This window comes from Mytilus galloprovincialis, chromosome 5, assembly GCF_965363235.1.
Source record: "Mytilus galloprovincialis chromosome 5, xbMytGall1.hap1.1, whole genome shotgun sequence".
NCBI classification, from domain to species: Eukaryota; Metazoa; Mollusca; class Bivalvia; order Mytilida; family Mytilidae; genus Mytilus; species Mytilus galloprovincialis.
The window spans coordinates 20,676,869-20,688,978 of record NC_134842.1 but is presented as its reverse complement, the minus strand read 5'-3'; the positions used below and the strand labels follow the sequence as shown (position 1 = coordinate 20,688,978).

The following is a 12,110-nucleotide window of genomic DNA, read 5'->3' as shown; positions in this document are numbered from 1 at the left end:
TTCGGTACTTTCAAAAACATTTTATTTACTGAACAACAATATAAAGTGGAGTTGTTAAGAGTGCAACAAGGCCATACATGTACATTTTTAATATATTCGTTTTCGCCGAAGTGAAAACACAAACCTCATCAAGATTGAAGATTGAGACCGGAAATAATATTCAAAAATATGACTTTCTATTTACTCGTTTTTGTTCAAATGAATGCTATTGTGTGCTGAAAGCTGACCAAGTAGTGAGCATACATCTTTTAATTAATGCAATGTTTAAGAGCTATGTATTTTAATCTTCTGCCTATCTTGTAACTACATGATGTTAAATAAAAATATATCAAACATTACGCTAACATTATCAAAATTGAGAAAGTATAATATTTCAACTGTCAATTCAAATTTTAAGTTATAATATAATGGCCAAATTCGATAAAAATTTGAAGATTTATTTTTAGTGCACATATTTTGACTCAAAGCAGCAAAGTGTCAAAATGTATTGAAAAAAAGAAATAATTTGCACTGACAATTACCAGGTGTCTTTAAAAAATAATTTGACAGTGAACGAAATGAAAAGTTATAACTTTATTTGCAAGTGAATGTCTAGATGTTTAGAAATTGTGAGAATGACCGAGAAGATTAAGCGATTTTAGTTTACGACAAAATCACAAAGAATAAGGTAAATGACAGGGCAATGTCATAATCTTTAGATTCAATACCAATATTATGACTAGTAGCAGTGTGGTGTTAATTTGAAACTAGAACATGCACAGTAAATATGATGTAAAGTAAAATTGTACAATAACTATATATATGTGTATATGAATGAACTATATGTATGTCGTTTTAACTTAGGCAATAGCAGTTTCGCTTGTTATATAAAATCACACATGCCTCAAAGCTGCAAAATATGATATTTTTTGATCTTGTAAAAATAATTCCGCTTTTGTATATGCCCTTTGATAAGGGACTTTCTGTTTAGAACTTTCCTTGAAAGGTATTTTTTTTGTGTTTTTACTTGTGATATCTTTTGCTGTCAGTAAGTACAGAATTAAAGCATTATAAAATAAAGTTAAAATGAAAAGGAGAGAATTCAGAGGAAGAGAAAAACTGTCCAACCTTGTTCGATAATATGTCGTTTCATTAACAGTACTGTATGTTCTAAAAAATCGCACTATACACGCACAGACGCTGTTATATTGTAGAGGTATACATTTACAAAAAACGATTTAAAAAGATCAAAAACAAACTACGTTTGTAGTCATTGTTGTGATAATTCCAAATGTAGTATCCATTTAGAGGCTGGTATTGACATAAGTGTTATATGACAGTTTAATTTCAATAGTTGGAATTAACTAATCTGTGTTTTTTTTGTTGGCGTGACAGAACGATAAAAGACACATTTATGTCAACTCAGTCTACGGTGAAAATAAGGCAATTGATTCACGATCTTCATTTCGCGGAGCTTTGATCGACTTTCCAAAACGGATTACAACTATGACCTGTAGTAATATCCCGACACAGATGATCACTATCGAGTAAGGAAACCTCTTTTCCATTCTAATATTGAAGCCATTATTTTCCATTTCTCCGAAAACTGTATTTAAAATAATGAATTCAATCATTAGAATTAACCCGCAGAATCCTGAAATAACGAATAAAAATATTTTTAAAATTTTAATTTTATAAGTCTGTATTTAATAACAAACGACTGTACGACTTCAAGTCTCAATTCTAGGCATATCAAATATCTTAGAAGACGTGTTTACAAAAATAGAAAGTGCTTTCAATTCGTTGCATATGAGACACATGGTATATCCAATTAGTAACAAGTAAGACATATGGTGGTTTCATAAGTTACACGTAAGACGTATGGTGTTTTCATTTAGTTACATATAAAAGAGGGACGGAAGATACCAAAGGGATAGTCAAACTCATAAATCTAAAACAAACTGACAACGCCATGGCTAAAAATGAAAAAGACAAACAGAAAAACCATAGTACACATGACACAACATAGAAAACTAAAGAATAAAGAACACGAACCCCTCCAAAAACTAGGGGTGATCTCAGGTGCTCCGGAAGGGTAAGCAGATCCTGCTCCACATGTGGCACCCGTCGTGTTGCTTATGTGATTACAAATCCGGTAAATACTCTAATTCGGTAGGTCACATTCATGAAAGGGAAGGGGATTGTAGTTACGACGTAAGGAACATATCCGATATCATTTGTGAAATGGTTATTCCATAACGGTCAACCAACTCGTGATGGCGTCCGTAAAATTCACGAAGGGATGATTTCAACTTCACCATTTGGAACTCTTGGTTTAATAGCTTCCTTGTAAGCAGCAACCCTCTATCAAGAAAATCATGATAGGAAATGCAAGCACGGGAATATCGTATCAATTAGGGAGAAATATACCCCGTATGCATGTGCTGCTGGAATGTTGCTACTAAGAAATGGAAAGTTCACAATTGGAAAGCCGAAATCATCTCTTTTGTCGTAAAGTTTTGTTTTCAACCGACCCTCATTGTCAATTTCTAGATGTAAGTCAAGATATGAAGCCGACTTAACTGTATCTGTAGTATCCTTTATCTCTAGTTCGATGGGATAGATTCGTTCCACATAGTCACCAAATTTTGAATTGTTTAGTGAAAGAACATCATCTATATAGCGGAAAGTAGAGTTAAAGGATATTGCTAACTTCTTATCTTTCTTCCTAAGAAGTTCCTGCATGAAGTCAGCCTCATAATAATAAAGAAACAAGTCGGCAAGTAGAGGGGCACAGTTTGTTCCCATTGGAATGCCGACAGTCTGTTGAAAAACACGTCCTCCGAACGTAACAAATATAAGATATATGGTGTTTGCAATTAGTCACATGTAAGACATATGTTTGTGTACTATTAGCTACATGAAAAACATATGGTGTTTTCAATTAGTTACATGTGATACATATGGTTTGATTTGGCTGTTAACATTATCGGATATTCAAAATCATGTGTTAAATATATGTACTAATTACGTTTTGGTCAAACATATACCCTTTTAATTTGATATAATCGAACATTTTGATAAGGAATCAATGGCTTCTAAAAAACATGAAGCGGTGGAACCAGTTTAACTTTAAGGTAAACACAAGTTTTAAGGAGGTAAAATGGTTCCTGACATTAAAAAGAATATGTTTGACTTGTAATGTATTGCTCTCTTGTAGTCCAGTACTTGCATGGCACTAACGACGTTTTTTTTTTAAATTATTTCTAAACTATTACAGTAAATGTACATCATAGCTGCGAAAGGACACATGTATACATGTTTGTTTGCGAATTGATTAATGGGAACAAAAAGACATACATATGTATTTCAATTGAAACTAAACTGTAAACTCTCTTAAGTTATTTTCATTGTAAATATATCTACCTCCAACTATCGACAAAAACAGCCCACCATTTGCTGATTTAGAATTTGTTGAACTTAAGTTATGTGAGTTGTTCTGTTTTCTTCTGCTCACGGACAATACGTGTGCAACTGTCAGAAAACAGCCAATAGTCGTGCACAGAATTGTGAATATTCCTTCTACAAAATGTTCCTTAAACCTTCCTCTTAAAAAAGAAATATGTTTGCATTAAATTGAATATATATTTAGCTTTCGTAACATATACAGTTTTTGTCTTATTTTTGTATTTACTAAGAATATATGTTTTGTATTGACGAGAGTTTTTTTTATTTTTGTCTGTCAAGCTTCTCATTTTTAGAGCTTTATAATTCAGTGTTCATAAATTATTTAATCATTCATTTAGGGGTTTCTTTTCAAATGTCACTTTTAAGACTATTTTTAGAACGATCTTTTACATCGCAATTGATTCAAATCTACATACTGTTAAACATTTTAATCATGGTAAATATATTCAGTTCATGTATGACAATTGTGTAAATGTAACTGCAAGTGATTTCTAGCTGATGTGATACCCATCCCACTAGTCATACTAGTTATCCCTTCGATGTTTACATGAATTATCATTGCTAAAGTAATAACTATAAATAAAGAGAGGGACGAAAAAATACAAGAGGGACATTAGACATAACAGTTTACAAACTTTTAGTTTTGATTCGATCGTCACTGATAAGTCTTTTGTAGACGAAACGCGCGTATGGATTAATATGAAATTTAAATCCTGGTATATATGATGAGTTAATTTGCAATCACTGGGTCGATGCCACTGCTGGTGGAGATTTATTTCCCCGAGGTTATCACCAGCTCAGTAGTCAGCACTTCTGGGTTGACACGGATTATCATTGATATGTTCATAATTATAAATTGTCTGCTAACAAACTTGAAATTTTTGAAAAACTAATGCTTCTTTACCTCAGGAATAGATTACCTCAGCTGTATTGGGCGAAACCTTGAGGAATATTTGGTCCTTAAAGCTCTTCAACTTCGTACTCTATTCGGCCTTTTAAACATTTTTTTTTATTCGAGCGTCACTGATTATTCTTTTGAAGTCGAGACACGCGTCTAGTGTAATATAAAAAATTGTAATCCTGGTATCTATAATGAGTTAATTATATGATGATACTAAGGAGTTTTATCTTAGAAATAAGATTACCGTAACAGTATATTGCAAAACTGTTTGAAATGTTGGATTCAAAAGTCTTTTCAACTTCATTCTTTAATTGCTTTCTGAAGTTTTGAATTCCAGCGTCACAGATGAGACTGTTATATCAAAAAGCACAACTGGCATTCACAATTTTAACGCTGGTATCTACGATGAGTTTTTTTACGCAACAGGCAATTACTGTAGACATAAACGGTATTGTGATGTCAAAACGTCTTCTGCAGAAGAAGTTATATCTCAATTTGTGTTTTGAGAATTTATGATACAGGAAAGAGATATCATTTTATTCATAACTCACTTGAATTATGTTGTAGTGTTTTTTTGAAAATTAGTATATTGTAAATTAGTATATTGTAAATTAGTATATTGTAAATTAGTATATTGTAAATTAGTATATTGGTTGTTCTCTGATTGATTGATTTTTAAAAAAAAATTCACTGTTTATTTAACACTTTGCAAACATGTAAAAATTCCATGTTCTTTATTATTACTTTTTTTGTTTATTATTCCTACAGATTATACGAACCAAATGATGACAGTCTGCTATTCGATTCATACTGCTGAAATGAAACTACATGTACACATGTATCATTGTCGATTACACAGTGTCTGCTATAAATCACATTAAAGTCCATCTGGAAAGTAAATATTTGCTTATTTGCTCATTGTTAAGATAATAGAACAGAAAACAAATATATATATTATTTTGATATCTGGCTTATTGTAATTTTTGTTCTTGCCTCGTATTGAAATTCTGAATAGAAAAATGATATTCAAAAGTTTCAATTTTCGAGAAGAAATGAATCCGAGATATGAATTAGTTGCAATTGAAATTAAAAAAAAAAAAGATCTCGAAATTGTTTTGATAATCCTCAAATGTTTGAACGTTAGTAAGATTGAAAACAAAATATTTTGAACATCACTTTTTGAATGTATGAAATATTGAACAATAAATTGATGGCATTATTCTAAAAAAAAGTATGATTAAAGACCAACTCACAGTTATATGTATCGTCTTTGGGGGATAATCCAAATGGACATCTAAACATAACCAGCCAGGTGTGGTAGTTGCTGTGAGGATAATTGCTGCAGCTGACAAGCTTAATCCAATTAAAACACAAGTCATTGCTGTGAGTTGCTAAATATCAAAGAAAGAAGCATGTGAGTTGTAAGTGTGAACATCTGTTAGAGCATGTAATTTGTGTTTCTATATAAATTTTTTCTTCATTTTTTAACAAATTACGTTTTTTCGAATAATGACGTGTATTTGTCCTGTAGTTTTTTTCTCTTTTTCATATTTCAATTTTCTATTTCTTAGTTGATACGTGTATAACTTGAGAAACCTTTTTGTCTATTTTCTGTATTATGGAGAAGATCCCACGAGAAGACTGTCTCATACAAGTAAAACACGTTGTCGAGAATAGAAACATATTTTGGTATAATTGTTTAAAATTATGATTTTTTTGTTCAATCATTCATCAAATTGTAATGAATAAAAACTTGCTTTTAGCAACCAGTATGTCAAAATAAGCTAAGAAATATTTATGATGAATTATTTACTTGCAAGTGAATAATTTCACCTAATTGAATCAGTATGCATGTGAACTTTCATTTAAACCCTGAGCAAGATATGAATTACGTATGATTTATGCGTGTTCAGTTATCAAACGAGAAGAATGTCAACATTGAAAGGGAAACAAAAACAGACCCTTACATTGCCTAAAATAAACACAATTACTTTTATATATATTATCGACATGCTTTAAATGTGAATTGTTTACTGTTTATTATAATTTGGATATGTGGTTTAGTATGTTATCAATCAAATACTAGCATTTGAATTTAATCGGTGTTCATGATTTGGACAGCTAGTGCTCCTTTTAATATTTTTTTAACATAACATTTTGGAAACGCTTGAGTTTTATTTTTACCAACAGAGGTCTGAAAGGTGTAATACCACCAAATTATGATACGTCACATCCGGTTGCAAACGAAAAAAGGTAGAAAAAAGTATTCCCTTGTATTTGATAGTTGAAGGTAATCAATCTAACATTATTGCAGTAAAACAATTCTGGATCGTAAATATATATCTTGTGTATTTCAAACCATCATTATTTTTTTATTTGGGGTTTCTATAGAATATTTTGAAAAGGATTTTCTTATCACAGGAATAGATTACCTTAGCCGTATTTGGCACACATTTTTCGAATTTCGGGTCCTCAATGCTCTTCAACTTTGTACTTGTTTGGCTTTATAACTATTTTGATCTGAGCGTCACTGATGAGTCTTATGTATATGAAACGCGCAAAAGGCGTATAAAATTGTTATCCTGGTACTTTAGATAACAATTGGAAACTTGAGGTTACATGGTTACTAATATTGTACATAGATTAAATAAGGGGTGAAATTTGATTGGTTAACTCCCAGTAATGGTTATTTTCTAATATGCAATGAAATGTCATGTGAATGTTTTGTATAGTAATGGATGGGATACTCTAGCCAATTATTTCATTATTTGTAAAAAAGATAGATTCAGCTCAATAGTTTGAAAAGTGAAAATTTAACAAAGACTTCTAGCAATAGGGGAATACCAATAGTGGTATTACACATAAAAACAGTGATACCAATTAAGTATTGTATCCTAAATTAAATTTATAACAATCCTTTTTCCGAAATACAGCTCTTTTTCATCACAAAAAAGTTAACCATATAACCCTATAAACAATTGCAATTTTTATAGTTCTTTATTGCTAGTGATGTCAAGGTGATGAAAATCCAACCTGAAAATCCCGCAAAATAATAGCAGTTTAAACGCAATCTGGCATTCTATGAAATATATAGCAAATATTTGCAAGGGGCATATATTCATTCATTGTAAAATAACAATGTTAAACGAAAACGTCCTTTTTTTAAAAGGCTTCTTTTAAAGTTATTAATGAGACAGAAAAACAACCCAGAAACTTTCGTTATTTCTATAAGTTTGCTTCATGCGTTTTACACGAATAAAAGTTCATAACTACAATACATGGTAGTGTGCTGTTTGAAAAACTTTAATTGAAATTAAGTATTATTCTATATAAACTTGGACGAAGAATTTGGTATAAAGTATCTGTGTAACAATTGATAACAGAAATATTTGATTTATGAAATCCATGACCCGTTCTATATTCTCAACTCATATCTTTGTAAATAACGCAGTTGTCTTTAGATACGCAACGGCTGACATAACAAAAAATCCTTTATACAACAGACTTATTACTCTGGATTTTAATGGTTATCATAATGCTTTGTTAGCTGTTATTTGTTGTTTTATGTTTAGCTATATTGTTGAATCTTAAGGAACTTCGCTACTCAGTTTCAAAATAACAAGCTTTTCATAATACTAGCATGTATTGATAGGGGATTAATAAAGGAATCAAAAGAGAATAAATAAAATATAGGTCAATGTGCTTGTTTTCGAGATATAAGCCATTGAAATTTTGGCCGGACATTGTTATCTCTTGATTTTTCATAGCTTTATCTTTGACAAGTTTAAGTTATAAAAAACTATTAAAAAATAACAACGATTTTATAAGATTTTTACAGATGGCTTATAATGATACATGTAAAAGATTTATAAAAAGAAAAATGAGGGTCAATGGGCAATATTTTAAGGCATCCAAATGGAAAAAACTAGAGGATTCCGAAAATCGAACAATAATCCCAAAACATGACATGCGAACTTCCTTAACAAGCAGGATTTGCACCAGTTTTCGATGGGTAGTTAATGTTGCGTAGCATTTAGTTATCTTTGTTATGTTATGTTCCTTTGTTTGTCCTTTTGCCGTGGTAATGTTTTGCAAGTTTTGTAATAGTTCCATTTTGAACATAAACATCCCTTTGGTATTTCTTCCTGCCTTCATACATTTTTTTTTACATAATAAAGTTTTGAAAATACTAACTAAAAATGTAACGAAAACATATACTGTACGAATTCATTTGATGATATTTGTTTACCATTGCATGTTAAATAGTTATCAAAGGTACCAGGATTATAATTTAGTACGCCAGACGCGCGTTTCGTCTACATAAGACTCATCAGTAACGCTCATATCAAAATATTTATAAAGCCAAACAAGTACGAAGTTGAAGAGCATTGAGGACTGATTCGTTCTTAACTGTTTCAAATTGATAACAAATTCAAAAAACCATTTCACGGCGGATAAGTAAAATTTTCAGCTGTTTTAAAGCAACAAAAATGTCTACTTACCTTTTTGGTAAAATATTAAAATGTGTAATTACAATACATTTGTATCAGTAAGATGTGTACATTATCTTTTACATAAAAATGATGTCACAATACATTGTTAACATGACTTAGGGCACATTAATGATTTACATGGGCACATTCTAGTTAACATCTATTAAAAAGGAGGTTTACATAATGAAGTTTCCTTTTCTGTTAGTATAAAACACATTGTTATGTATTCAGGAAAATATTGATGAAATCAAGATACGACAATAAGCCACCGAATCACAAAAACGGACGATATATATAAGCCAATAAACAATTGTCAACACGTGTCTTTCTTAACGAATTAGTAATTAATTGGTTGTTATTAAATATCGTCCGTTTTAACTGTTTATATACATATACTTTCTCAAAACAAGTTTGTATATGTCTTCTTTGTTTTTCATTGATATAGCTTTCTGTATCACTTAAGTTATTGTAGGATATTGAGTTTTTGTATTGTAGTAATGTATTAAAGTATAACTAGGTGGCATGTGCCCTACGGACAACATTTTAAAACATTTTCAAATTATGACTCGTGTTGTTTTCAATGCTATATCACTGGGTCGATACCTCTGCTGGTGAACTATTAGTTCCCGAGGGTATCATCAGCTCTGTAGCTAATTCCTCGGTACTGACATGATTAAACAAGCTATTAAAATTTCCGTTTACAAATTTTGAATTTATTAAGAAACCAAGGTTTCAACTCCCTCAGTTAAAGTTGCCTTTAGATTAATTTGGCTATTTATCTTAGGTATTTTTTACATATAGCTCTTCAACGGTTTCGGTACTTATACATCTTCGGATTTCAAATGTTTGGCTTGAGCGTTCCTGATGAAGGTAAATCCAGAATGTCGCATTGGACGCAGGAAACTATGAGACGTGTTGTTTTCAGTTTTTGCAATTGTGCATGATCTATGAAATCCGCTGTAATAGTCATCATTTCATTTTGTCACCTTTTATCATGTATAGATAACTTTGCGTTGAACATCCAATAATATCGGTTTGCTTTTCAGGGTCAGGAGCAAATTAATCAAATAAATCTTCTAGAATTTGAACACCAGTGATAAGCTTATTGGCATTGTCTATTTCTAGATGCATTGATTTAACTGTCAAAAATATGACAGTTATATCCGTTCGTTTGAAGTGTTTGAGCTTTTGATTTTGTCATTTGATGATGGACTTTCCGTTTTGTATTTTCCTTAGCAATATGCATTTTTGTGATTTTACCTTTTACAAAGTATTTAAAATATTTTAATACAACAAGAAATTTATCACGAATGTCATCTTGATTCTTTGCTAGAGTTACAATACTCTTTGAATTAGGAATTTTGGTCCTCAATGCTCTCAAACTTCGTACTTGATTTGGCCATTGTAACGTTTTTGGATTCGAGCGTCACTGATGAGTCTTTTGTAGACGAAACGCGCGTTTAGCGAATACACTAAATTTAGTCCTGTTATTTATGATGAGTTTATTTACAACAACTGGGTCGATGGCACTGCTGGTGGAGATTTATTTCCCCGAGGGTATCACACGCCCAGTACTCAGCACTTTTTGTGCTGACATGAATTGTCATTGATATGGTTATGTTTATGAATTTACTGTTTACAAATTTTTGATTTTTTTTTAAATACTAAACTTTTTTGGATTCGAGCGTCACTGAGGAGTCTTTTGTAGACGAAACGCGCGTCTAGCGTATACACTAAATTTAGTCCTGTTATCTATGATGAGTTTATTTGAATGATTGCAGTCAGATACATTTACAACAACCCCTCTTGCCTTCCCTGTGACTGTAAGTGATCATGTGTCCTATTTTTAAATTAGTAGTTACCTTTGAAGGCTAAATAACATAAGTAAAATATGTTTCAGTTCGTGAGTATAATACATCGAAATTTGTAGTTGTTCGCACCTTGATAAGACCTAGTTTTATTTTAGATAAAAAATGATTCAAATAAACAACAAAAGTTATAGGGCACTCTTATTCTGGCGTTGAAATTCAGTTTTTAAAGTAAAATGACTTTCCATGACCATAAGTCGAATTATGACCTTTGAACGAACATCGGTATACTACTTTTGCTTTTACCTACGAATCAATTGGCTGGTTGGATGAACACATAGTGTAAAAAAAAACCACTTAACTATAAATCCTTTCTTCATTTGATGACGCAACCATCATATGAAAATAAGTTGTTGGTGGTTCGTGTCACTTTCCAACTCTCTTGCTCTCTAGATTATAGCTCTGTGGTAATCTGTTGTAGCGATAGGTCCCTTGTATCAAGATTAATATTATGGTTTTGACCTTCGTTACTGTCTAAGTTTCTTTCTAAAAAGTGAAATAACAAAAATATCGAGCTCTTAGGAATATTCAAAACGGAAAGTTCGTTATCAAAAACCAAAATCAAAATCTCAAAAACATTAAACGAATTGAAAATAACTGTGATATTCCTAACTTGCTAATTTTTTTATATAGAAAAATGCAGGCATTTTCTTATGTAGAAACTGTAGATTAAGCCTTGTGTTATAAGTAACTAAATCTCTCACTTGCTTGACAGTTTATGCGAGCAGCTCACAAAAGAAATCAATTTACGTAGCATTGCATTGCATATATTTCAAATTTTTTATAGGTCACTCGATTGACGGGGTTCCTGGTACGTCATAGTACGTCACATCCGGTTGCTTACGAAAAAGGGTCGAAAAAAAATAATCCCTTGATTTTGACAGTTGTTAGAAATTAATTCTACACTTTATTGTAGTAAAACATTTCAGAGTCATAAAAAAATCTTTATTTGGTGTTTCTATCGAGTATTTTGGATACTTGAGGTTACATGGTTGCTTAAACTTGAACACAGGTTAAAAAGACGTGAAAATTGGATTGGTTCATTGCCACTGATGATTATTTTCTAATATTCAATGAAATGTTACGTGATTCCCCTCCCCCAATAGTACAGGACAGGATAACCATTTACTCAGGGCAATATTTCTGCATTTGCACCAAAGTTAAATCTGCACATAATTTTGAAATGTGCAAAATAGAAATAACTAATAGGGGAAATCAATGGTGGCATTACACCTCAAGGACCGAATTGATTAAACCTGCTTTTATTTCTATCTGTATCAATCTGAGAAGGGTGCATCGGTTGCTAACTGGTCTAAGTAGTTCTATTTCTATAATCACTAGCCAGTCAACACTGATTTTTTGAGTTCGAACCCCGCCCGTGCAGGTGCACTAGTTTCCAAT

The 12,110-nt window shown here is 31.5% G+C and overlaps 1 long non-coding RNA gene across 1 annotated transcript; it reads right to left on the bottom strand.

Moving 5' to 3' along the window:
- Positions 1–534: 534 nt before the first annotated feature.
- On the bottom strand, positions 535–5,731 carry LOC143074386 (uncharacterized). Its single transcript, XR_012977829.1, has 4 exons — positions 5,602–5,731; positions 5,128–5,236; positions 3,406–3,585; positions 535–1,633 (listed from the first exon to the last, which is right to left on the bottom strand). It is a non-coding gene; the product is annotated as an uncharacterized LOC143074386 (long non-coding RNA).
- Between the last annotated feature and the right edge of the window lie 6,379 nt (positions 5,732–12,110).